The sequence below is a fragment of the Denticeps clupeoides genome, chromosome 16 (assembly GCF_900700375.1).
Source record: "Denticeps clupeoides chromosome 16, fDenClu1.1, whole genome shotgun sequence".
Lineage (NCBI taxonomy): Eukaryota > Metazoa > Chordata > Actinopteri > Clupeiformes > Denticipitidae > Denticeps > Denticeps clupeoides.
The window spans coordinates 15,447,534-15,474,646 of record NC_041722.1 but is presented as its reverse complement, the minus strand read 5'-3'; the positions used below and the strand labels follow the sequence as shown (position 1 = coordinate 15,474,646).

General features: G+C 41.8%; 1 protein-coding gene across 3 annotated transcripts in view; it reads left to right on the top strand.

Moving 5' to 3' along the window:
* The first annotated feature begins 2,424 nt into the window (after positions 1–2,424).
* Positions 2,425–27,113, top strand: part of large2 (LARGE xylosyl- and glucuronyltransferase 2) — a 54,727-nt gene continuing 30,038 nt past the window's right edge. For 2 of the 3 annotated variants that reach the window (XM_028955690.1, XM_028955695.1), the window contains exon 1: positions 21,470–22,072. The gene's annotated coding sequence lies outside the window, so the exon portion shown is untranslated. Of the gene's footprint in view, positions 2,499–21,469; positions 22,073–27,113 lie in introns of those variants that run through there. The other variant, XM_028955691.1, reaches the window with a different exon arrangement.

Below are 27,113 nucleotides of genomic sequence, written 5' to 3'. Positions count from 1 at the left end.
TTTAGTTTTCATTTTGTGGCCAGGGCTTTAGCCTCTGCACTGTTTGTCCTCAGGTAATACTTATTTATGTGTGCTAATTATGCAGATTAAAGGCCAAAAATATAGTGCAAGAGCACAAAACAGAAAAAGGATGAAAGAGAATGGTTGAAGTTGAAATCTGAAATCCCTTCAATGTTTTACTCAGTAACCTCTTTTGACTTGGCATCAAAAGAATGACTCCTCTAACACAGCCAAAATACTTAGAAGCCAATTTGTGCTCATTATGATCAGGAGAGTTCACTGTCAACGTCCATTTGCGAACATTCCTGACAGCTAACTCCCACCAATTTGTTGTTGGATGACTGTCTGACTGCCGGATACATCAATAACAAGACAAAAGGCATGAAATCATTTTACACGTCCCGTTAATGGAATATCATGGACTGATGTCATGCCGCAGGTACGCTATATGATCACGTTTACATTGTTTCTAAATGAGATATACTCCCCTTATAAAATGATCACATGATATTTATTTGAGGATAAAACTTTTCCATGTTTTTGTACTGAAGCGGTTTTTCTCAGTGAACTGTTATACTGGAGTGCAGAATTTTTGGCTGTTTAAACTCATTGCATTAGCCACTGTGAAACATAATAGCATAGTCCTGATTAAACAACAGAATAACAGAAAATAAAATGAAGTGATTAAATGTTCTTAAGTAGGCCTTCAAAGTTAATGGGTTTAGTGTTAATTAAATTGATGCATTACTAACATTTAATGTGACAAGACAACAACTGTCATGTGAAACTCACTCTGTAGTTTGACTCTTTGAATTATTGAAACTGTGTCCTTCTAGTTTGCCAGACATTATTATGGCTAACACATTACTAATGTTACCGCTGTAAATGGCACGATAAAATGGGGCATTTTAATACCACCATTATTGATCAGACATGAATACTCTTGGCAAACTATGTGGCCGCAATCACCGTGAAAGCATAATAATGTTATTGTTTACATGTTACATTTTATAATAAACCATAAAAATTCTGATAAGTACATGCAGTCTTCACTACCCCTGGTTTTCCACAAAAAATAGTATGCTACTGTGTTCCTCTTTTTATGTAACAACCTTATACATTTTGGGATATTATAAATTAAAATTTGAACAATGCCGTCTTCCTGTCTCCTGTCTGTCAAAACCTCCAAGTTTGTCCTTCTGTGCTGTGGCGCCCTAGTTGCACTGTCATCTTTGCCTACTTGTAGGTGATGTGATTTCATATTGATGATCCTAGGAAGAGTGGTGGAAAATGAAGCCTTTAGATCCAGTACCTTGCTCAGTGACATGGCCTTCAAAACTGAAGCAACCTTGAAGGACCTTAAATCCACAGCAAATCTAAATCTTGGTTTGCCCTCTTATTGACCTAGAGTTTGACAGCACTGCAATAACTGTCCATCTCTGGTCCAGCAGATGTTACTGGACTCTGCATTAATGCAGAATTACAATGTGAAGGCCTTGCCCGGTTCCCCAGGAACTGCACTGTCGTGTTCAGCAGCCACACGCTTTTCTCCTGGAATGACTATTCTCTAGTCTTTGAACAACGTTTGCTGTTATTCAGGCAAACAACCTCAGCCATCTATAATGCATGGTTCCTCAAACCATTTTTGCTAAAAGCAACTACTGCCATCTTGGAGAAGTTACCATGAAGGGGTGTGTGCGTGGACTGCAGCAATAGAACACAGTGTCACAGTGCCCCCAATGTCTTGCCTTCTTCCCAAAGTGCAACCTGTTGTCCCCTCTTCCCCTATCTAAACAGTGTACACGATTTAATGGAAAAAAAAGTGCCACTTGAAGGAGTCATATTGTTTTGGCTGTTGGTTCTCCACCCACCGCCCAAAGGCATGTACACTACATGTGCTTCTGAATTGTCTGTAAGTGTGAATGTGTGCGTGAATGGTGTGTGTGTGCCACCCTGGGCTCCGGCAGCCACGACCATGAGTGAGTATTTATGTAGCGCATAATGCACTCAAGGTGCTCAAATATAAAACTCGACAGGAAATACTGCGAGTCAGGAGGTCAGCTTGTTCTCAGGTTAAATCAGAAGCGGGCAATTTATATAACAACCGCTACACGCCAAGAATTAGTATAGTAACTGCAGTGGATTTATAGGGTGCTCTTTAACTTAAAGTTATTTAATTGCTGAGTACACTGATTGTGTCGCAGCGCTGGGAGGTCTTGAGAGGTTTGTTTGTGCGCCATTTGGAGGGGAACTTCATTTCCGCTGATTTGTCTGCCAGTACGAGCCCTATGTGTGCGCTGGTGTGACCGGGGTGGGTTTGCAATCAGAGGCACAGGAGCGTGGTGACCCCCCTAAAAAGCATCCCCTCCACCCAAACGTTTAAAGGAGCAACACTAAATTAGTCTGCAGCGGGCGCACAATTACATGAGGACGAGCAAAAAGCTCCCGCTTGCTGAGACCAGCGGCGGCTGGACACAGCTGGAGGGACCTGCGAGTGCGTGAGTGTGTTTAATAGTTGTTTTATTTGATTTCTTATAAAACGAGCTCATTATTCAATACTTTATATATCTTCATATTTAATACTTTATATCTTCTTTAATAAACAAATACAATTATGATATAATATCTATATTATAAAATAATATAGAATTCAGAATATAGAACATTTTGAAAAAGAAAAAAGTAAAAGTCTTTTGTTTTAAATAAAGGGGTGAACAGTATTCTGCTGGTAATTTTGACTGTGGGTTTCCTCAGGGTTTCCTGAGTGCATTATCTGCACTCAGCCCCACCAACCCCTTTAGTACAGTTAAAAGGCTATACAGACATGGGATGCATCAGTTCCTATGAAAGGCTATTAACGTCCCTGTTATCCATAATCTGAACGCCGTCTGTCTCCATTCTGTCTGCCGCTCTCTATCCTGCCTAAAATCCATTACAGACTGTGCAACCTTAGGTGCATTGACCCCCCCCTCCACACACACCACACACGCACACTGTTTACATAAATATTATAGAATGTATGCTTCCATACACAGGGGTGTATCTATATAAATCCACTGTAACTGGAACCAACCAAATACAATTTCCCCAAAAGATTCTCCTCAGGAAGCTGCTGGCTGCAATACATTTGTGTGGGTGGGTAGGGGTCTAATTGCAGCATGGTGGCACAGCACCTATTTTCAGTGGGTCTGCCCAAAGAGACTAAGCGTCATAACATACATACAGGATCAGTGCTAAAGGTCCCTTTTAATTTTAAACCTGATGTCAGACGGGAGACTCTTAGAATAGTCCAACTGTTCCCCAACATCCAGAAAAGAGGATTTTTATCTGGCAGGTCTAGTGTAAAGATTTGGAACTGCAGCTTCTGTGCCTTCACATGGGTAAGCCACATTCTTATGCTCATTTGTCATGTTTCTGATGAATGAATGATGATATAATATTGCTTTTATATTTGTTTGTATGTTTTCAGAAGTTCAAATGAGCTGAGCTGAACTGAAATCATGTTTTTTTTTATATATATATCACGATTGTGAATCAGTTCTGTGGAAAAAACATAGTTTAAGAGAAAAACTATAAGATAAATATGTAGAATTGCTTTTTTATGGGTATAAACAATATGTGACCTAAGTTATAAATATCTTTCGTTCTCTAATCTCATAGGGTGGGCCGTCAGTAAATGCTATCTGTGCTGTAGGCATGTCGAGGCCACGCCCACAACTAAGACAAATGCGCTTTTCTTCTGAAAGACAAATGGACAAATGTGACAAAATACATCCTTAAGATTCACTCAACCCCTGTTGGACTGTTTCTATGAAAATCATTGTTTTTGTGCTTAGTGTTTCCTGATTGGCTGTTCTATATCTCGTTTTCTTCCTTTTTTTGCTGTCTCTGTCATTTCAGAAGCAGTTTTTTTCTGTAAAATATTCAGGACTGTTTCCCCCCTCTGGGAGTTGAAGCCCTTTTCATTGAAATGTGTGGTGAAACTTCTGCGTCTTACACTAAACTGGCTGGACGGAGTCATTCAGAACCGTGAACTTTGACCTCTGCCTTACGGCTATTTCATGGACTTTATTTTGCAATAAATATAACATCTAAATACAAAGTCCAGCACTGAAGATGTAAAAATTACAGTGCACAAAATAATTGCTGTCTTATCTGACCGTGGCAAACATTATAGGACAGAAAACATCAATACAACTTTTAAGAAATCCCTTCAGATTTCTACTGTACGCTTTTTTTAAAAAAAGAAATGGAATCTGTAAAAGTTCACCCCACACAAAGCTGTCGAATAAATTCTTGTGGAGCTGAAAGGAACTGGGACATTGTAGTCATTGTAGTCATTGTTATTGGTTTGGTGAAGAGGGTGTGGTTTTAAGTTTCTGCAGACATAGGAATATCCTACAACATCAACCAAACAGTTTTTATTTTATTTTATTTTTTTGGTTTTGTCCACACCTAGTATTATTTCCCCTTTACCCCCAGGGCATAAAGAGAGTATTTTAACCGTGATCACGTGGCATCACTGACCCTCGTGGATTTTCCCACTTGGGCCAAAAAAAAATTATTTGATTTGAACTGGATATCTATATTTCACTCTCATTTAAATCTACTTCACTTTGTGAACAAGGTTTTATACATAGGCATTTTCTACACAACATTTCAATATAGATCTTGTAGCCCTTTTGTTAGTGTGTATTTCAGAAATTAGTTCTTTTTTCAGTAGTTCAGATGTATCATGCTGTAATAATACCATAACCAAGACCAAAACAGCTCAGAATACAATTTGTTTCTATGGTTTTCAACGGTACTTTTGTTTCATTTCCATGAATAAGAGCAAGTTGTGCACACTTGATATAACATTTGAAACCAGAAAATCATTGAAGTTAAAAACTTCAATTTTTCTATTACTATTTTAACCTATTTTAAAGTACTATCCAAACAATTTTCCTAAAACTTTCCAAATAAAGTCTTGATGTCCATATGCCATTTCTGATATCTGTATGCAATCTATTGTACACCAGGGCTGGTGGGAGAAGCCCTCACATATCATATCTGTCAGGATCTCTCCATCTGTTGGGTTAAAAACAGACACAGGCTTCCTCAGGTTTTTTCCTCCAGTGGTACATAGAGAATTCTATACATGCTGCATAGTGTGGACAGAAGACAGCTGATGGGACTATTAAAAGATGAGTTTTGAGACTCTGCGCAGGGATTGCAGTATTTGCAACCACAGATGATGTTTGCCCTCAGATCTGCTGGTCAGAATTAGGCCTGCAAAATGGAAAGCTTGGTGAGGTAGGTTGAGAGTTACAGTAGTGTAAATTCAACTTTACTGCACAGAGACTACCCATGATGAAATGGGACAAGCAATCCATCCATCTGTCCATTATCCATAACCAGACAATCCAGGTTTTGTGGGTGCTGGGATCTATCTATCTATCTACAATTTGAATGTGTAAGAATTGTTAATCATTGAAATAATACTTATCTAGATGTACAAGATAGCCAATAAAAAGCAAGAAGAATGTTAATTTGTATGTGCAGCTTTCTTTTATACAAAGTTAGAATGTAAACATTATATTTGGAGTCTAATAATGGTTAAAATGGCCATACTTTCTTGTACAGGTAGACTTCAGAAAGTTGCTTCATAAAGGAGTTTAAGGAAATGTTGGGAATATGTGTGGATGTTATTGTATTACTTAATCAATAATCGGGCTTTGCTACTGACTTATTAAAAAACTTTTTATTTTTTAACCAGTGTGGAATTGAGCAATGCATTTAACTTGTAATGGTCTTTTAAACCTTGTGTAAACACTTTGTGAGGTTGCTAAGTGGCCAGGATGGCCTTACTCTCTGTTTGCAATGTACACAAACCCATTATGTGGCAATTAGCAGGTGACTTAGCTATTCTCAGTAACTTTCTGGGGACCACTTCTGTCTCAGTCTGTCACTCATTTAGTGTTGCCCCGTGACGGCATATCACAGACACAACGTTCTGAAATAGAACATCCCTGTCGGTCTGGAGAGATATTATTAACTTCGGGGTAGGCTTGCATGTAATGTTTGTGTTGGAGCTCTGTGATGTCCAAAAGAAGCCACAGCAGCCTGCTGGGGAGATGAGTTAAGGGTGTTGGCAAGTCTCCATGGAAACAGGTTTGGGGTTAGCCCCTTTGTGCCTGCTGTGTGGGTGAGCAGTGCTGACAAGGCAGTAAATAGAGTACACTGGGGTGCGTGAGATCATATAGTCCAGTTTGACTGCATTCATTTTTCTTTATAAAAATCCTTGCTTGGCATCCATGCCAAATAACTAGTCTGGTAGAGACCAGCATTAGCGCAAAGGATCAATCTTGCGAGAAGTTACTCTTGTTTATATTGTCCTTGGATCCTTTTCAAGATACAGAGTGGAAAAGAAAATCTTGGCCATTTATTGAAAAACAAAAGCCCCCAGGTTCTCTTAAATGTTCAGTAAATGGCTGATACCATCAAACACAGAAAATATTGCATATTGCATCTAATGGACTTGAAGACACAAGGCTGCATTTTAAGAGCACTTTCAGCAACATAGCCATCAAGTTTTTTTTGCAAGGAAGAACAGCCTGATTTGCGAGCTAGCTGTGTCTTAGAGATCAAAGCTACATTAAATCACATTTAGTTCCAGTGTACTTTGATTGGCTAAGAGGATTTGTGACTAAATGCTGAAACAGCCAGTTTATACATGGAACTATTTCATCTTCAAGATAAATATAATGTATTTAATATATAATGTAATATTTAAAAAGAAGCGAAAATTAAATTATTGTGTTTGTGATACACTGCAGCACAGCACACAGTGACACAACAAAATTTGTCCTCTGCATTCAACCCATCCTCCTTAGTGAGCAGTAAGCCCGGGTGTGTGTGGCGACGGTATCTAGATCAACGGCACCATGATGATTTGGGATTTGGACCCACAATCCTTCTTTTACAAGTCTGCTGGGCAAGCACTGCCCATTGTGGTATAATCATTTTAGCTCTAAAGTGCTTGGACAATGTGTTACTGTATTAATAATTAGTGTATTATTGTTTAAAAAATAAAGCAGACAGCAGTTGGTGTTTACTTATATTATCTTCCAATTATTGACATGCCTTAATTGGATTAGAAAAAAAAAAAAAAAAAAAAAAAACTTAATTCAATAAAATATTTTTACTCAAGTTCAAGTTGAGCTTTATTGTTATACTGACAGTACAGGTTCTCTGGAACTTGGTGCTACATGTAACATTTAAACAAAGTTACATACTGCAAACATGGGACACAGGCAGTGCAAGTCAAGAAGTGCAGGAGTAACAAGAGCAACATCAAACAAAAAAGGCAGACAGCACTAAAACAATAAGTAATGAAGATGCAGAGTAACAAATGTGCAAATGAGGCTGTAATAGAAATGTAATAGAGATATGATCGTTTGCTTCATTTACAAAGATTATTCTCTAATTGCTCTTTACAAGGGGTACCAATAATAGTGTAGTTGGCTGTACATGTCTGTGACAGTGTTCCATAAATGGCCCTGTTCTTATTGCCATTGTGACCAGATGGTAAAGATCCCTTCGCAGTCACTGTCCTGCTGTGGCTCAGTGGAGTGAGGCTTTTCTTTGAATTTCTTTTTACATGTAGACTGCTGACAAACAGAAATTTGTCTTATCATGGCCTTGGGTGATCATTACAATGGGATCTGGGTTGTCCTGAGCATGCTAAAAATATTTGAATGAATGAGTTCAACAATTCATTAAAACGAATGTATTTGTATGCATTTTTATTTTTCTTCTTAACACAGCTTAGCAAACCCATGTACACAGATAACACATTTAATTTAAAATACAGTTGCCTGATACAGGCTGATCAATTGATGATAAAAAATTGATGAGGTGTAATGGGGTCATTGTGTGATGGGGTCATTGTCTTTAAAAAAATCTCCACTGTATGAATTAATAGTATGGCATGGATGTTATTTTTTTTTCTAATTTTTCAGTTCCCATTGCTCATTACTGTTATTTATTTAAATAATTCTCAGTTACTATGTCAAAGGTCGTGTTATTGACCGAATCTACAGGTAAATGATTTCCTGATGAAGATTAATCTTTTGCTACAGAATTGATGTATTCTACTTTGAGGAGCAGATGGGCCGTAGTATTTTAATCATTTCCCATGGGTGTCCTGATCTTTGAAAACATCATTACCCATAATCAATAGACCTGTGGTCACCAGGGACATTCTTAATATGGTGGTGTTATTATAAATGAGCTGCATGGTGCGTACAGGTTCCGCTTTACTAAAAATCTTTTATCCAATATTTTTTGTATACTAAGTTAAGCATCTATTTGCTTACGTGAGCACCCTAGTGTGCAAGCTTCGCAATAAAGGAAGAGAAGCAAAAGGAACAGGTTATCATAATATAATATAATGTAGATGGTCTTCATCACCTAGCAGTAAATTTGATGGCACCGAGAATCCCTCTTAGGCCTTGAATGCGCTTGCAGTTAACAACACAAACGCATCATGGTTACCTTGCAAATCCCTTTTGTGTTCATTTGATGTGTTGTCAGCACCTGTGATTATTTTTTCTATCGTACTGACAGGATGTCAAATGGTGCAAAGTTCTTACGCCGTACTTGATTTTTGCTTTGCAAAAGACAGTGACGATGTTACAGAAGATTAAGAGTAAATTTTCCCCTTTCAGCATTGCAGAGATGTTTATTTCAGTGGGTAGACAAGACCATACTGGCAGAAAAATGTAGTATTAAATATCTTGAAATGCATTGTGCTAACTCAGATTTTACTGGGTCTGGACGGATTTCTGACACCTACCACAAATTGCAATATCAGAACTCAGTGCAATGTATGGATTTATAATTCTCTAAAAATGTATAAAACAACTTTTAAATTTTGTTTAATACTCAAACAAATCATTCATACTCATGAAATCATTCATAGTGTGAAGAGAAACTTTAAATAATACGTTTGTTTCTGATGCTTTCTCTGGGATCCCTCATTGCAAATAGTACACTTCTGTCCAGTAATTACTGAGCAATAACATTGCTCAGTAATAGTAATTAGTCGTTTAAGTAATTTGCCATGTTCAGATATGACAGCATATGCCCACAAATACAAACAGCAAGCATGAAAGAAGAGGTCGTGTCAGGACAAATATTTTCCCATTTCACTGAGTTATTTTCCACTCCAGCTTGCATTTATTCACGTCAACTGGAGAATTTGATTTTTTTTCTAGGGGGTATCTGCATTTTAACCTTTTCCAATTGATACACTTTACCTATTATTTGCATTCATTTGGCCAGGATGATGAGCGTAATAATTCTGTTTTGATAGTTGCTGGGCTCATTTGGGTCATTTTCTGGCAAGAAACCTTTAAAATTGCGCTTGAATTCCGGCCAGTGAGGTTGAACTACATGACTTCCCTGGCTGCCCCCTCTCTCCGATGCCCTCTGGTATTTTTACTGGAACCACACACTGGTTTTCACCCAGTCACTGTCAGGGGACACCCCTAAAAATTATCCAGCTGAGCTTTTTAAGGTGCACCGTGGGCAACAGGTCATTATTTTTTCCTTCATACCTACATGACCGGGCGCTTCTCTTCCTGTGTTTGGTGCTCTTCCGAAGCGCAGTCCCACTCCTGCTGACTGCCCTGACCTCATCCTGCAGCTTGAAATGCGGGGGCTGTGCACAGGACGGCCACACTTCGCCAGGCAAGGACAGGAACAAAGCACTTCCACTTAAACTACTGTAGGCGAACTCTCTCTAAGTACTCTCGGGTTAATTAAGGTGCTGGCAGTCGTGCATGAGAAACAGCAGAAGGGGAGATCTGATGACTGGTTGGTAATCATCAGGCTGCAGTTAAATGAAAGAAAGTGCCTCGTCCAAAAGAAAGGAAAGCGCCTTGCTTTACCTCCCCCGTAAAGGATTACATAAAGGTGCTACGCAATCCAACAAAAAGGCAGCTTGCTGCAGGGGTGCCATTCAGAGTTATGCACCTGGGCGCAGCAGCGCCTCCAGAGAGGAAGATCCACCGCTCGATAACAGATGCAGTTTATTCAAATGCACCCATAGCCAGCCAGGTGTGAAGCTGTGCCAGGTGCTTGAAAGCCTTTGCTGCCCTAAAATGCGAGCATCATAGCTCTTGGGGTCATTTGCTGCTCACAGTTATAGATGCGCGAACAGAAAAAGACGCTTTTCTAATGGTTTAGTATTTATCTGTAACATTGACTCAGGTTGCTCTAGGCTACTTTTATTGTTTATTGCTCTCACTGGAAATGTCCACTACATGGATATAGTCGGGGTCTTAAAGACAAATAGAAAGTAAGGAAGTTCAGCATGTGCCTCTCTGTCCTAAATGTATATTGGGCATTTGTGGTGCATCAAACCCTAGTCATCCCAATATGCCATTTGTGGTATGTTTAGTTGAAGCTTTAAGATCATACTAATAATTCTGATGTAATTAAGTTTAATTCAAGCTTATTTTCCTGCCTTTTGTTGCTGGATATGGAAAATCATGACATGGATTAGAATAAAAAGAAAGGTCAAAAGATTAGATAAAGAAATAGATGAAACAAAAAATAAACATTGAGGCACATGCAACACATTAAATCATTCAGAATGAGGCTGTACTGTGTGTGAGAGCTGTCAATCATCAGACTTTACCCATTTTAAACTTTTTTTATAAAGACATGACAGAAATACTTTCATACCAACAGAAAATGTAGTTCTAGTGGCTAAAAATGGCTTACCAAACCATACTTAGTGCCCCAAAATAGTGCCCACAGTAATTTAACCTCGTTGTCCCTGATGTTTGAGGGTTTAGAGGATGGTTGCATGTTCGTAGCTGCAGTGAAAACACTGAGCTCATCCATTATTTCCTCATGATTCCCCTGTGAATGACTGGAGGCAGATGAGAGGCCTGCCCTTGTGCCTGGTTTGTGCAGCATTTCCCACTCAAATGCAAATGGATCAACTAGCCTGAGCACTGTGCCACTGAGACCAACTCCTAATCCCAGAGCCACTCTCAGATTTCTTTTGCCTTCTCTCCAGTGGGTGGGGGTAGTGGTACTCGGTATCAATGGTGTTCGAGTCCACGTGCCAGGCCCTAATCTGTCTGTTCATTTTGGTCCCATGCCTGCACTCATGGGAGGCTTCTCTGGCTTTAAGGTGTGCTAGACACTGCAGGCCTCTGAAGAACTGGAGTCTATAGAGAGCTACCAGATCTAAAAGGGTTCCTTCTGAGCGTGCCCAATGATGAACACATCTGATTGGTTATGGATGACAGCCATCAGAGAGTGTCTTGGCTAGATTGGGTACTTTGAGAAGTTCAAAGTACCTTGTCCAGATGGCACTGAAAAGTTGTAAACCCATGTCTGTAACCTTTTTTGGGGGTAAACTGCATGAAGATGTACTATGTTCGTGGCATTTTGTACATATTCCGTCTAATACAACCAAAAAAAAAAAAAAGACTGCAGTTTTCTAAAAGGAAGCTCCCTCTAAATTATGCTATGTTTCATGGACACCATGGACACCAATAAAACTCCTTTTTGCAATTCAAAACCTTAGATACCTTAAATTACCTTGAAATGTCTCCAGAGCCAACATATAGTGGATCAATGAACAGTGTTCAGGTTACCTGAGGTCTCAACTTAAGTAAGAACTGAATAATAAAAAGGCTTGTGAAATATCATTTCAAATCTTGGACATGTTATGATAGGTCACCCAGTGAGGACAAATAACTGCAAGGGGAAGAGTCCTTATTTCCAATACACTTTTTATGCACAGCTAAGATTCTATTAGAATGTTATGTAAGTTAGCCTGAACCCATGATGGTTTCTCTTGTATGCAAACCCACAGATAAAGTACTCCCTGTTCTCCATGCTGAATAAGTTCTAATGGATAATAACCAGTGTTTTTCACATCAGAGCAGCATCCCTGCATAATCGGTCCTCATCTCACTTGTTACTGGCCACCGTGAGTCAGTGTAGGGTGAGGAGTTGACTGTATTTTAATAGATTTCATTAAATTCATATGAAAACCCGCTGCATCTTCCACTGCGGAGATGCACTGTGTTTTCTGTTGAACTAGGGTGTTTCTAATGGAAATGCCATTAATTTAAATACAGCCCACATATCTAAGGATTCAGGAAGGATACTCTGTGGATCAGCATTGAGCATACGGAACCATGTAATGGGAAAAAATTTATGTCACGCTTCAGCTAATTATGAAGTAGGGAGGGTGGATGAACACTCCATGCACTTCATATTTCACAATGTTTCTATCTATTAGTTTTGTATTTCAGTTACACACCCACGGTGGATTTAGAAGATTATTACTTTAGCTCATTTGCTGTTCCTTCCCGATTTCCAAGTGCTGCAACCACCTGTTCTAGCCTCTTGCCAAGAATTTGGGACAGGCTTGCAAAGCAGAAAGCTGTGGCGAACATGCCTGCTTAAAGCGCCTAGCAGACCTGCTCCTTAAAAAGATATTCCCAGAGTCTCAACAGGCATCGTAGTGAAGCATCCCCAGTTTTAATAAATTATTTTCTGTCAGCATTCTCTTCTGTTACCAATGGAGCTTTAAACGATTCTGCATTTAGGCACAGCCGCTAGCTATTTTCATTCCTTACTTCACAGCTACACCTTGAAAGATTTCTTGAATGACTCACTCACTCACTCACTCACTCACTATCCATTACTGCCATCCATCCCAGGACATTGGGGCGTCAGTCCAACACAAGGTGCATACACACCCCATTAACTCATACACTCACACATACATGCAATTTAGAGTCAGCAATTCACCTAGTGTGCATGCCTTTGGACGGTGGAAGGAAACCGGAGAACTCAGAGGAAACCCCCACCAAGACAGGGAGAGCATGCAAACTCCACACACACAAGGTCTGAGTCAGAATTCAGATTCTGCCCCACTGAATGACTGCAGTTCCTTCAAATTAAACAAATGTTATAAAAAAAGAAATGATCTTCAACAAAACTGTTAAACTCTTTAATTGTGGAGTTGACATGTTGTCTGTCATGTTTTTAACAAAGCAAAATACGGAAGACTGATTTTACATATTTGTAAAAAAAAAACAATGTTATGATGGTATTTAAAAGTGTATTGCATTGTTATTCCGCAATTAAGTGATAAATGTCTCTCTGGACCAGGACAATCTGCCAACAGATTGAGGACATTCTTTACATCGGACATTAACAAAATTATGTAATATTTGTTAAATAAAATTACAGTTCTTTGCAGACTGTGCAGTAATATAAATATATAATAGACACATCAGGTAATTTTGGTTATTTAAAACTTTAGCCTTTTTTGTGCAGAGAGAAATAGACTTTTCTGCCAAGGCTCGTGATAGACATGGGATGGTGCCATAATAATTTGTACAGGGCACATTACCATGCAAACTCCTGTGGACTTCTTGTGCTGCTCCTATTCTAGGCCCGTCCGGTGGCTAAAAAAAAAAACTATTGAGCAAGTATTCCATATAGACCAAATGAGGAGGTCAGACAGCTTACCTAAAGGAAGATCAAGAACCAAGATAAGTAATCTTTCATGCTTTAATAAAGGTCAAAATTGTCCTGTGGGGAACATTCTTTAGGATAAATCCTGTGCCACATTTCCCATAAATTCTCCAATATAAAAAAAAAATCATGTATTTATTTTATTTATCAATGATTAATCCAAAATAGCAGGTTTTTGATTCTTGAGGCTCTGTGGGCTGCCTTTGTAAAACCCAGAAGTTGCAATTAAATGAGGTTAATTATAGGTTACTTTTGGACAGTTACTTTACATTGTAAGGACAGGATTGGATTTTTGGGGACAAAAATAAAAGAACAAAGAAAGAACTTGAAAGGAGAAGGAAGGGTTACGTTCGACTGATCCCCTGGTTAAATTCACCACGGTGCTACAAACAGGAAGCAGGGAAAGCAGAGGGGCTGTCAGGAAGCTCAGGAGCTGAGTGTGGGAACTGAGAGACATTGCAGAGTTCCCCTCGGCGCCATTTTAACGTTGTAACCGGAGCTCCGTCCCTACTGTTGGCAGGAGCCTATCTAGCAAGGCTCCAGTCCCGGTGCTTCTTGTCAGGCGAACCGCAGCATGAGAAAAAATGCCCCTCTCCCAGGTTATCGGGGCAGCCTTTTAAACTTTAATGCTTTAATGCACAATCTCTAATGTACCGCCTACTGTTTGGTTGCTCAGACATTCCATCTTCAAACCCACTCGTTTCGTCTGGCCTAAATCCAGCAGACAAATACTCCTTAAAAAAATTAATAAAATTTACATTTACATTTACATTTACAGCATTTATCAGACGCCCTTATCCAGAGCGACTTACAATCAGTAGTTACAGGGACAGTCTCCCTGGAGCAATTTAGGGTTAAGTGTCTTGCTCAGGGACACAATGGTAGTAAGTGGGATTCGAACCCGGGTCTTCTGGTTCATAGGCGAGTGTGTTACCCGCTAGGCTACTACCACCCTATAAAAAATAAAACGAGAGTGACTGCTACCACTGCAGGTAGCGGTGCCAAATAACCTTTGATGTTATTATGGCGTTGTTCATGTGCACAAAATTAGAGGCAGGAAGGGGATTACTGTAATTAGGTGCTTCTGAAGTTGAAAAAGAGGTTAAAGAGGGATATACGTGACATAATGTCTGATACAGATGCTTTAGAGAGCGGAAATTATGCTGGTCGTCTGAAGGTTTTCCTCAACAAATGCAGACAATTCTCATAAGTCATATTCATGAAGGGATTCCGGAACACCGAATTACGGGGCATTTGGTGTGGTCCAATCTCATACTACACATATAGGCTTGTATACGGACCTGTGCGCTTAAACATGGCAACAAGCTTTTTCAGGTCCTCTCTGCGGGTTTTCGATTACCTTGCGCTTGGGCCAAAAAGTACTGACTGCATGGGTACATAATTCATTTTTCTTTTCCCGGGGTTGAGGGCTCCATCTGCAGTAATTGAAGCCACTCTACCTGTGACCCTGAAGCTTTGATCCTTACTTCAGAGGGACTATTTCCCCCCCTCCTGCCTCTGCCACAAAACCATTTGGTGGACACAGAGCTGTGAAGTGTGAAATTGCTTGTACATGAACAATTTGTTTAATTGTATCGACACTTTCATTGAGCTCGTTTTGAGTCAATGGAGTGTTTTCTTAGCCTGCTTTTATCTTAAATTATATGTCGAATTGATTGATTGATTATCTCGTTTCTTACAGCTTTTTAATAGTTGTAGCTCTGTTTATATGTAACACATTAAAAGTATTGTAAGCAGTACCTAGTAATATGGTACTGTTTTTATAATAATCTAATAATGCACAATCTAATATTAAAATTACACTCATTCGGTCATTAAAGTAACTGTTGGCATTTGAAGTCATAGATCCTAAAAGCCCACTTAGTCATATATGGTCTACATGGTCTCCCTCAGACCTATCTGGTGCACATAGGAGCACCACTGTAGAAAAGAGATAGAACATAAGCACTGTGAAAAAAATTACAAAAGGACCACGATTCAATTCAGTTCAACACAATTTGAAAGTATTTGAATTATTATTTTGTCTTATGCCTCAAAATAATGTCTTGAAATAATGTTCTTTTTCACTCATGTCAAGATTGACAGGCATTTTATCAATTGTGAAGTAAACCATGTAAATATTGGGAAATTTGGTGACTTCTCCCTCAGAACCATTTGTTAGCAGATTGAAAGTTAAATTCTGTGTTCTTTGTTCAGGAAACTGGTTGTTGGTTGTTAAAACATTATGAATGTTTATGGAAATCACTCTTAAGACCCACGATTATCTTGTAATGCTGCGCTAAAACCCTTTTAGAGGGTGATTCAGTGTCAGATTAGGTCTAATCTGGTTTTCAGAAACCACTCTTGACTGCCACTGATTGCAAAGTGGCAGTTTAAATGCAGATGATTTAAACGATAATTTACCAATCTGACATTTTTACCTATCTGACATCTGAAATACTCCCATTCATCCTGAAATGACGTGAAAGTGCCTCCCGGTAGGTCTGGGTAGCACTCTGTGTTTCCAGCCGGAGTGACTTATGTCTATATTTTTTCATTTTAAGCTCCTGTATTCAATGATCCCTATTGTGTTATGGCAGCATCCAGTCTTGCGCTTCCTCCTCAGCCTCCTCAAAAAAACACAAAAATTGATGCTGCCCAGTGGGTTACGAACTCAATTTCACATCCATCAGCACCATCCAAAGGGCTCTTCACCAGCCCCCGACTCTTTTCCCGATTTCTACCACCACCCTGGCGTATCGACTACTTCCTCAGCCTCACGCCAATTGCTAATTAGGTGTCGTATGGAAGAGGTTAACTTTTAGCAGCTGATTGATTTTAGCGGATGAGCGCGGAGGCCAGGCGCTCGGCAGGCTGCTTAAATGCGTTGCTTGTTTGCTTGGCTGTCTTTACCAGGGTAATTGGGGACTCTGGTCAGATGGAAGAGGCACAAATAGAATTCCCGGGATTATCTGAGGCGCCGTCACTCATGCAACGGGCCCACCATTTGCAGCTGAAAGGGGTCCCGCTGTAATCCCTCTTGAATTTTGGCGAATGAAAAGAAAAGAATCCATCTTGGGCTTAGCCGGAGTGAAAAATGCTGCGGAAACGGAGGAGGAAGGTAACAGGAGACCCCCTCCGGAGATTAGGGGCGAGAAGGAGCGAGATGCAGGAAGGGAATCGGGGACAGAGATTTCCTACGGAGATTTGCGCACATTTGTCCACGGCGGAAGCCAGGGTCAGTTTACCTGCCGGTACCCTGGGGGATGGTGTTATTAAACTGGAAGCAATCCAGCCATCTAACATCTGTCAAAATGTTTCACGGGCTTCGCTGGAGATAAGCTCTGCTCCAAGAGGACAGTGGCGGAGCAGGGAAGAGCCAGATTGAAACCACAGACGGTCCCCACGCCTCTCACTGCAAAAAAACGCTCTATATTAGCAGCCCGCGGCATAATCTCATCTGCATGTGCGGCCGGGCCAGGCTACACGTGCAGGGGAAGCCTTGAAGCATGTCAGGTGCACCATAAACATACATCTGGACAGAAGCAACACCAGCAGCTGTGTGAATATTTGTTTGCCTGTTTTTCCATGTCACCTGGTGTGGTTCCTCATTAATTGTGACTTTGATGCCTACTTACAGCTCACACCCCAGTTTAAGGGAATGTGGAGAAACGGAGAAGCCACCCCCTCACTCTTGCACCATGCATTTCCTTTTTCCGAATATTTAAAAAATGGACTGAAATGGAATATAAAAATATTAGCCATAAATGCCTTCACATCAGGTCAGTGACCGCTGATTAGTATTTACATCATGGACAAAACACAACACAGTCCAAAACAGGAACTATTTTCGGATATGAATATAATTATAGGAATACACAACAGAGCCTTACATAACATGATTTCTTGGATGAATTGCATCTGTTTGCGATTAATCATGTCAGTGGTCCGGAATATATTAGTATTTAGAAAATATTATAAAAAAGGATAAAAATAAAGTACAAAGGACATTTGTGGTGCCATGAGGCATTTCGACTCAATAGAAAATTGTATAATTATGCCATAATTGTGCAGTATTATTGTATTAATGTTATTTGCTGTTGTGCCATCATTAAGACAACAGAGTGGAGGCAAACCACTTATTAACATGGGCATGATGCATTGTGGGCATGTTGCAATAGCGCATTATTTTGCAATCACACAATGAGGGTTTTTTCATGGTCAGGAGCATCACAAAGGATGACATTTTGTTAGGCTTTTTTTTTTTTTAACCGTGTGGTGATGACAGCTTGTCGATAACTACTTTTTTATTCAATTTGTGAAAGCCTCCTTTGCCCACTCAAGTATTGGCACAGTTGTTTCTTGTCCACCGCTCTCATCTCATCCATTCATTGTAAACTCGGCATTGTTGAGAGGGGCAAGGATCGCGCTTTCATTGTTTGACTTTACAAAAGATGAGAGGAAACGACCTTTACTTGACAAGGTTGGACATTTATCAGGAACGCTGTGGCTGGGCTTTTAAGCAACCTTTGTAAGCATGCAAGTTTAAACAGCTTTGCCTTTATAGATAAATCTCAGCCCCTCGCCCTATGCCCGTGTTCGCTCCTTAATGTGGTAATGATTCTGATACTGTAAAAGAAAGACTTTCTTTTCGTATCTTAACTCGACTACGGCATACATTAACATGTGCTCTTGTGTGAGTGCGTGTTCACGTCTACGTGTGTGTTAGGTGTGTAACGTGCCCCCAGTGGCCTGTAAAAGGGCCCCCTGTCTGTACTTTGTGGCGGATGGATCTGCTAATGCATCTGTTTAGGTTTTATTGTGCTGATATTAAACTCTGGGAGATTTTAATGAGATGCTGAATTGTGAAGCCCTATGAATCGCCATCTGCCTCCAGCTGCCTTCCCGTTCCCGGGCGCCGACAACCTTGCACAGTGAGGAGCCCCCAGTGGTGTCTCCCGAATTGACCTTCAAAGCCGAACTAAAAGAGCAATACTCCGGGCAAACTCTATAGGTATCTCAGTATGCGAGTATGGGATAAAGGAACACTGTTCTTCTTTTCTCCGTTTATTTGTTACAGTTCATGAGATGGCAAATGGCAAGATTGGCCTGTAACTTAACGTGCCATTTTAGAAGACCTTTTAACCTAGTTTGAGACTCTTCCGTGGCGGTTCTGAGATCCGTAGCTCGTAGTTTGTGTTGGGCAAAGACCTTGTGTGGGTGTAGAACATTAAGCTTGTGGTGTTTGCATTATTGATAGTTGCCTGTGGAGTGGGTCCTGGCCTCTGGTCTGCAGGTCGCGTGTTAAAGATGGGCATTAACAGACTGGGCGAGCCACTGGGGACACATCAAATATTAAATGATTGTCTAGAACTCATAGGCCATACGGGGGCGAGTCATGGTGAGGTTCTGGTCTTCTAACCCCCCCTAGAAACACCAGAGAAGAGGGGTGGGAATGAAAATGCCACCTACAGTCCCCCATTGGTTAAATCAATAGATCCATCCTGGTCAACAGCTGTCAGCAAACTGTCAACTTCCGATTGTCCAAAGGTTTTCTTTGTGTGTGTTTAGGCACATGTGTCTGGTCGTGTATGTGTGAGGTGTGTGCTGGTGTGTGTGTGTGAGTTTGTGGTTGTGAAAAGGGAAGGCCACGGCACTGCATTTTTGTAGTGTGAAGTGCTTCAGTGCAATCGCCCACGTCTCTGACCAGCCTCCTATTGGTAATGCCTTCTGACTGCTCCCAGAAAAGCCCGTATGAAGTGAGTAACCAGCTTGTCCGTGGTGGGCTTGTGTATGTCTGTGTGTTTGTGTGTGTATTTATGCTAGGAGGAGAAGCAGAGGGGAACTAATGATGGGGACAAACGTCAGAACGTCTTCGTTTCCTGTCAGAGTGTGTTTGCTCTCCACCCCATGCTGTGTTCAGTCCTGTAGGTTTGTCCGTTTCCCTTCATACCACAGTGACAGCCACATATGGGCCAGCATCAGCCTCTCTCCTTCTGGCAAAAGGGCAAGAAAGAGAAGAAGGAGAGAATGGGAGAGAGGGAGGTCTATTTTAGACTAAATTTATTTGGGGTGTCTGCTCCAGTGCAGTTGGAGTCACACATTTACCACACATGTAGACATAGAGTTTATACAGTGCATATGCATGTTTAATTGCCCATTAATAAATCATCTGGGGTGATCGTATGACAAGCAGACATGTCTCAGTGCAAGTATAAATATAGATCTGATCTTTTAGACCATATTCTGAGGTGTTCTGGCCCCAGCAGCATGCTGGCGAGTTTGCCGTGGACTACAATAAAGGGCTGCACCATGAACTGAAGTGATTTTCTGTGTTAAATAACAATATTTTAGGAAATTATATATGTGCTATAAAGAGTGTGATGTCCACAATGCACGTGGAGGCACATTTGAATGCTAGGGTTTGAATGGAAGTACTTAGAACTGTTCGCTTCTTGTCACATCACCCTATTATTATACTGTATTATATATTACCATATCAATGCCAAGTGTGTAGAGGCTATTAAATCAAGAATGACTACAGAAAACAGATATCCATCATGTCCCCACACTTCATGAGGCAGCAGCATTAGGCTTCTTCACTAATTTGTCTAATCTTTACTAATCTTGGAAATAAACTTTTGAGGTACCAGATCTTGTTGCTATAGTTTCTGAGATGGGGGTTTGTGAAATAGTAAGGGACCAGGGTGAGTTGTATCTGTACGGGAGTTGTCAGGCAACCATGCTGAAGGGAATGAGATGTTTCCAACCCTGACAGTTGTAGAGGACATGAAGACTCTCTCAATCAAAGGTCTGTAGAACTGTACCAGGAGTCTCCTCTGCTGTTGGTGGGAGTACATTGTCTGTATTTCCATGTTTACATGACAATCTCTCTTAAATCATTCTAAATTGAATTTCTCAAAGTTGGATTCATCTACTCTTGCATGTATATGCTGTGCTGGACCCAAGCTGGCCAAGTCACAATTCCCTCTCCAGATTTTGACCTGGAAGTGTCAAAAGAAGTGCATCATTTACCAAACAAAATCAAATCTGAAGCACATTCATAATTGTAAACACACAGTACCAATTTCCCAGCAGCTAAACGGTGCCGTATTTTGAAACGGGGCATCGCCGCCTACTGTAGTGGAGTTGGAACTGCATCAGTCAATAAATTGATTCCTGTTCCGTGCTTGTATACCGCGATAATGACAGCAGTCCAATTAAATGGCCATTGCTTGACTAAACTGTGCGTGGAGGACCTGTTAACCAGAGCCAAACCTTGTCCCTGAATTTCCCTTTGGGATCAATAATGTATCTCGCTATCTATTTTTCTACACTACTGACTCTTTTGCCAGTTTTTGGCGTGGGGAACATGATAGGGGAATGTTTGCTGGGATCCATGACTGACCCGAAAAACATTTCTAGCTCGGTTGTGATTTCCTTCGCCTCAAATGTACTTGAGGCTATGGTTGTTGTTATCTTCAGGACTTGTCTTCGGGGGAGAGTGTCTGGTCCACCTGATAAATTTCCATCAATGACGAACATCTCCCCACGTTCACCAGACTGCAATTTACTTTTGCACTTTTGATCTGGCGGATGTTTATTTGTCCTTCAGGGACATCTGAGAGACGCACAGTCGTGGCACCCCATCACGCCGCCAGTGTTAGTGTGTGTGCTGATCGTGACGATGCGTTTCTGCGCCGTCCCTGTCTTTGAACCTGTGGCATTTTCACTGTCACCACGAATGCGAGGGGAAGGCAGGGATCATGAATATGAATCCCCCCCTCTAATTGGCTGTGGCAATGAGAGGGGGGGTGGGGTGGGGAGCATCTGCTCTACCATGGGGGTGGGGCCCGGCTTGCTGGGGGAGGGGCCAGATGGACCGTGGCTTTCCCACCGAGCAGCTGAGCGCAGTGCATGCCGAGAGAGCGACAGCCACCAACCTCATGTGCCGGAGTCAGAAAGGGAGCGTGGCGCTGCAGAGCAGATCAGATCAAGAGTGACGGGAGGAAAGCGGGGGACTGGATCGCGTCCGAGTGTGTGTCTGTGTGTGTGCGAGTTAAAAAAAAAAAAAAAAAAAAGAAGAAGAAGAATAAGAAGAAGAATCTCTGCACTTTCCCCGGGCAGTGAGCCTGTCCTCATTCAGCTTGAAGCCTGTGCTGTGAAGTCCATTCAGCCTGCTCTGTCATCCTCTCCTGATTGGACTGTGCTCTGACAGAGTCCTCTCCTCACCTTTTTTCTTACTGTGTGTGCGTGTCTTCAGGCTGAGGGTGGATGCTTTTCTCGGGTGGAGTCCGCTCTGCTGGCTCTTCCTAGCCATACACCTGGAGCGTGCACCTGGTCTCCTGAAACTCGCTGGATTTAACCCTTTTTCTTTTCCTTTCCTCCTGGATTTTGGATCCCTCCCCCCCCAAAACACTTTTTTTTTTCCCTCTGCCATCCTCAACTTCGTAGCAAAAAGAGCTGACGCTCTTACAGAGCTGATGCTCTGATCAACTTTGCGGAAGACAAGGTAAGAGACGCCACTCTTCTCATTTAAACATTTACGCTCCGAACGACCTGATTCAGGTAGTGTTCCGTAGGATGTCATATTTGCCATGTCATTTTTTCGTTTATTTTTAATCTCTGCTGAGCTCCGGGAACAGATTGCTTGCACAGTTGGAGCCCCTGAGCTGCTTTAAACCTATAATATTTCTGGCTTAAGAATGATTGTGGGGAGTGCTGCGCACGTACCATGTGACTGGTTGATGGGCACTGGAAAGGTTATTGCTCATTAAACCACATTCTTCTCCCACGAAGCACCAAGCACGGGGCGACATCCCCCCCAACGTCCTCGCAGCAGATGTTGCTGATGGAGACTCACGCCCGCGACCCGCCGCGTTGAGCAGTCTGTCTCCCACGCACGCATCCACCCACTCCCATACTGTTTAACTTTAGACACATTAACTTGCGTGATGAATGTGTCTGTGTGTCGGCAGATTTCTATGACTCACATTTGTCCTTCAGTTCTCATCTTTCTTTTGTCACTTTGTATGAATTTGTCTCTCGTTCTTTTTCCCCTCTTGCAATAATGCACACACAAAAAAAAAAAACAGCAATAAGGTCCATTATAAATACACTTTCCCCATGTGTGCTGGCCAGATCGGATTTACATACCCATGGCTCGCCAAACTCATCTCACAGGTAGACACACGTTGGTAGGAGGACAAGGGGAGCGGAGGAGTTTTGGAGAGAGCCCTGAAGTGCGGAATAAATGTTGTTCCTGGGAATGATGTGTTTAATGGCTGTGACTTAACTCCTTTTATGAGTTCTGCCTCTGGAGGAAACACACAAATCACAATACCGGGATACCTTCTGGGAGGAATGTCCAAGATGTATTTCATAAATTGCTTTCAGAAACAGTAGACATTGTGGGTGTAACATATTATGTTTTAGTATTTTCTATTGTTTTGCATATAAACATGTGCAAAGGATTATGTGAGATCTACATTACAGACATTTTCATTACCATCATCAAATTAGTGATTTAAAATATTAAATACAGTTTTTCTTTAGGAAAAATAATATTCTGAGTGACAATGAAGCGTAATAATGGCAATCATTCATACTTAGTTTTTCGTACTTTTAGTGAGGCAAAAAAACAAATCAATACCATCTAAAATCTAATTAAACATAGACATATAAACCGTGAGCCGGTCACGTTCACACAAGCTCTTCCCTAAACACACATATATGCCTGGTGACTGATGGCTTTCCTCTAATGAAGGGCTGGGGGAGAAACTCATATTCCAGCTCGGTTCCATTACTGCTGTGGCGCCTGCCCCTCTCTCCCACACTTTGTTTGGCTCTCCTCCTGGGTAAATGTCATAAATATAATCTGGCTCGCATTAATGTGAATGAACTGATTGCCTCTGTTCTGCTCATGGGTGAAATCCCTTTGTTTCACCCATGGGTGCTTCTGAAAGAAGTGCAACACCCGCCCCCCTTCCACTGCTGAACTCAGAGATACACCTCAGCAGCCTCTAAGCCTTTCGATTCATAACTCTAATGGATTCTCCATGTAGTCGCCCAGAAAGGGTTGAGTGTGTGATTAGGTGCAAATTTACGGCCCATGGACACACACAATGAGAAGTAAATAAGCTGTTTACCTGAGCAGGCGCTCACACTCCTGAGGTCTTAATGGGAAATCTTGCCAAAGGGCTTTTGTTACTAATCATATTGCGCCCCATTCTCTTTAGCATTTTCCATTGTGACTTTTCGCTGGACTATTCAACTGGCAGGGGACATCTCAACTATCACAATTTTAAAAACAAATCCTCCCTCTGTCTATTTTGAGAGTCTATGGGGCTCAGATGGGTTGAGGGCGCAAAACAATATGGGGGCCTAAGTACCTTGATGTCAGATATGTTATGCAACCTGATACGTGAAGATCAAGATCGAGATCAATATCCCTCGACTTCAGTGCATGCATCAGTGCAAACCTGGCCGCCTCTTGGGCAAGGTTTCCAGAGATGGGGTCTTTATGGCATCGTTGTGGGAAATGCACTCTCCACCCAGAAACACGCCGCGTACTGAAATTCTGCAGCGGTGGCCAAAAGTGTCATGAAAATACAAGCATCTTGCCTGCCTGACTCGTTAGGTTAAGAGCAAATCTCACGCTGCTGATTGATTGCACACCACTGTTTGTTTGTCCAGCTCGGTGATTACTTTCCTCAGCAGCCATTAGATTTACTGACATTGAGACCCTCGCTGCTGTAGGTTGTAATGAGGGCAAATCAAATACAGCAATGCAATGCCCCACTTTTATAGAACTTTTAAGTAGTGGCTTTTGTGATTTAGTGCAACGTGCTAAAAGCCAAAGTTCCTGTTGCATTAGACATTGGACTCGCCATTGGCAGCATACAGTGCTATGGCTTGAACTTGGCTTGAGCCAAAGACGAAAATGGGGAAATGGTGCTCAATATTAAATATTAATCCAAATTTCCCCCATGAAATATTTAGCCACTAACTGCCTTTGTTCCGTTGCAGTACAAGAAAGCAACATCAAGCCAGAGGAGAAACCTTGTCAGTACAACATGTTCACTCAGACATTCAGCATTGAGGCAACGTTGAGTGTGTCTGGTGCGGGACTCTTCACGGAGCTCGCTGTGGACCAGATTCGGTCAGAATAAAACTTTCATGTCCATGCATTTCCTTAGCAGACCAACATACCAGTTTCCATGCTGATATCAGCAGGATGTCCATAGCAAACATGCTTCTGAAACCAGAGTTGAGACCATAACAGCTGAGCTCCTCTGAGCTAATGTGATTCTATTTGATGGTTGGAATCAAGTTTTGGAGTTCTTGGAGATCTACAAAGAAGTTGCATTTCCTCGGTGAGACCGGTATCACTGTCAAGTGTCACCCCTTTTTAGTCAAGTTAAAGGAAAGTGGAATGAGGGATGTGTAAGCCAGTTTAGTGTGACTCCTCTTAGCTTGAGCTCTAAACCCCCCCCGTGTGGTGCATGAGTGGTAGAAGAGCCCTGTTGGGGGTAAAGGAGGAGAAGTTAGGGTCTAAGGTCAAAGCTTTGTCTTGTCCGAGAGGTGGTCTTCAGCCCATTGTCCCTCACAACAATTGGGAGACCCCTGCTGATCTAGGTGCTGTTGTTAATGCCGCAAACAAATGGCTTGGAGTGGTAAAACTGCGTTGTCACTCTGTAGGCGGGTTGTTAGCATTACAGAACATCTGGTTCCTTTGGAAGGCAAGTGAGTGGCACTTCAGAAAATATGTGTAAAAATAAGGCTTGTGGTTAAAATTGGTGCATGGACGCCTCCACATTGCTGGTACATTTTCTGCCTCAGAACAATGCCAGTCCCGTAAGCAACATGCTACATTTCTCTTATATACCCCAAAAGTTGATAATGCGCCACTAACAGAATGAACTTAAGTTTGAGCCATTATATTTTGTCATGTTTATGAAGCCCCATTTGATTCCAGGGGGAAGGGACAGGGTACCTACATTATAAAGACAAAAATCAGACCTTGGCTGTCTTACCAGGGATGGGAGAACAGGACGCAGAATTGTCGATTCCCATCAGATTCCCCGACATCAGATTCCCCGATGCAAAATATGGCTCAGCTTGCAAATCTTTGGACTTCACGACAGAGTCAGTGGAACTAACCACCTGGAGCGGGCTCCTCCCAAAACATTTTTGTCTGGTTGCATTTGCATTGCCTGCAGGAACAGAGATGAACTTTGTCCACCAGCAACGCACACTTAAGTCGCTGGTTGTTCATAGTGAAGTGAAGCTACACTGACATCGAAATGGATGGTCGTATGTTTACAATTGTAGTAAGCGTGCGACGAACATTTCAAATGTGGGCTTCTTCTGTTGATGTCTGAAATGTAGTCGATAATTCTTTTTAACCTGCTTTTCTGGACCAAAGCTTTCATTTCCTCAAAAAGTTCAATATTAGGCTGTGGCTTTGAATGGGCCTTGACGGAAAGGGGACTTGCTCTTCTGGGGGCTTAATGCTTTGTTAAAACCAGCCCCGGCTGGTTCTCTTATATGCATCCGCTGCTCGGCGTGTGTTAAATGGTTTCAACGCTGTGACTGCTTGACTGCTTCACTTTTGTGTGAAGGCCACTGGAGAGTGAACTACATCCCCCAGCTGTGGGTAAAGGTCTCTGGCTGTCTAATGCACGTCATGGCTCAGTCCGCTTATTTTTCACTTTAAAGGTCCTGCCTCCTAGAGAGGTGGGCAGGTTCCTTCCTTCCTCTTTTTTTTTTTAATCACCACAGCGCGTACGTGCCTGTAAACAGCACAAGGGAGACCTGTTCATCGCTGGGGATAGCGAGGCCAGTGGGACTATAAGTGGGACTATATTTAGCTCTTTTCGCCAGTGTCTCAACATACAGACGAATGAGCCTGGAGCATTTTAGGGTGCCCAGTGGTGAACACAAGGAATTTACAAAATTATTCCTGGAGCGTTGTAATAAATGATGATTTTTTTTTTTAAACGAGGGTTTGTTTGATGCATCGTGTTCGGAATTTTTTTTTTGGTGGGGGTGTGTATTATGTTTTTCCCTTCAGCACGTCATTTGTTGTCCGTATTTTGTGGTATACGGGGGAGTGGTTGGCCAATTTCCCCAAAGTGCTGTGCTCTGTCGCCCCCCCCCCCCCCCCCCCCCCCCCCCCCCCCCCCCCACACACATTGCTGAGTAAGGATGCAGCGGCAGGCTGAGAGATGGAGTGAGAGGGCGAGAGGGAGGGATGGAATAAAATATGCAGCAGGGTCAATCTGAACGGAGGCTCCCTACGCGAAAGCCCGACGACTGTGATGGCTTCATCTGTGTTTGCCCGGTCAGGGTGATCTGCCTCTCCAAATGCGGCGATCAGCACGTCATGATAAAAGTGAAATTCGAAGATTGATGTTCATTAGTCCAAACTCACTCCCTGTTGTGCTGCAGCCGCCCTTGGGGGCTTTCTGTATTTTTCATTCTTTCTTTCTTTTGAAACCAACAAATAATCCTGAAAAACAGTCCAAACCTTCCAGGTCATTCTGCACACT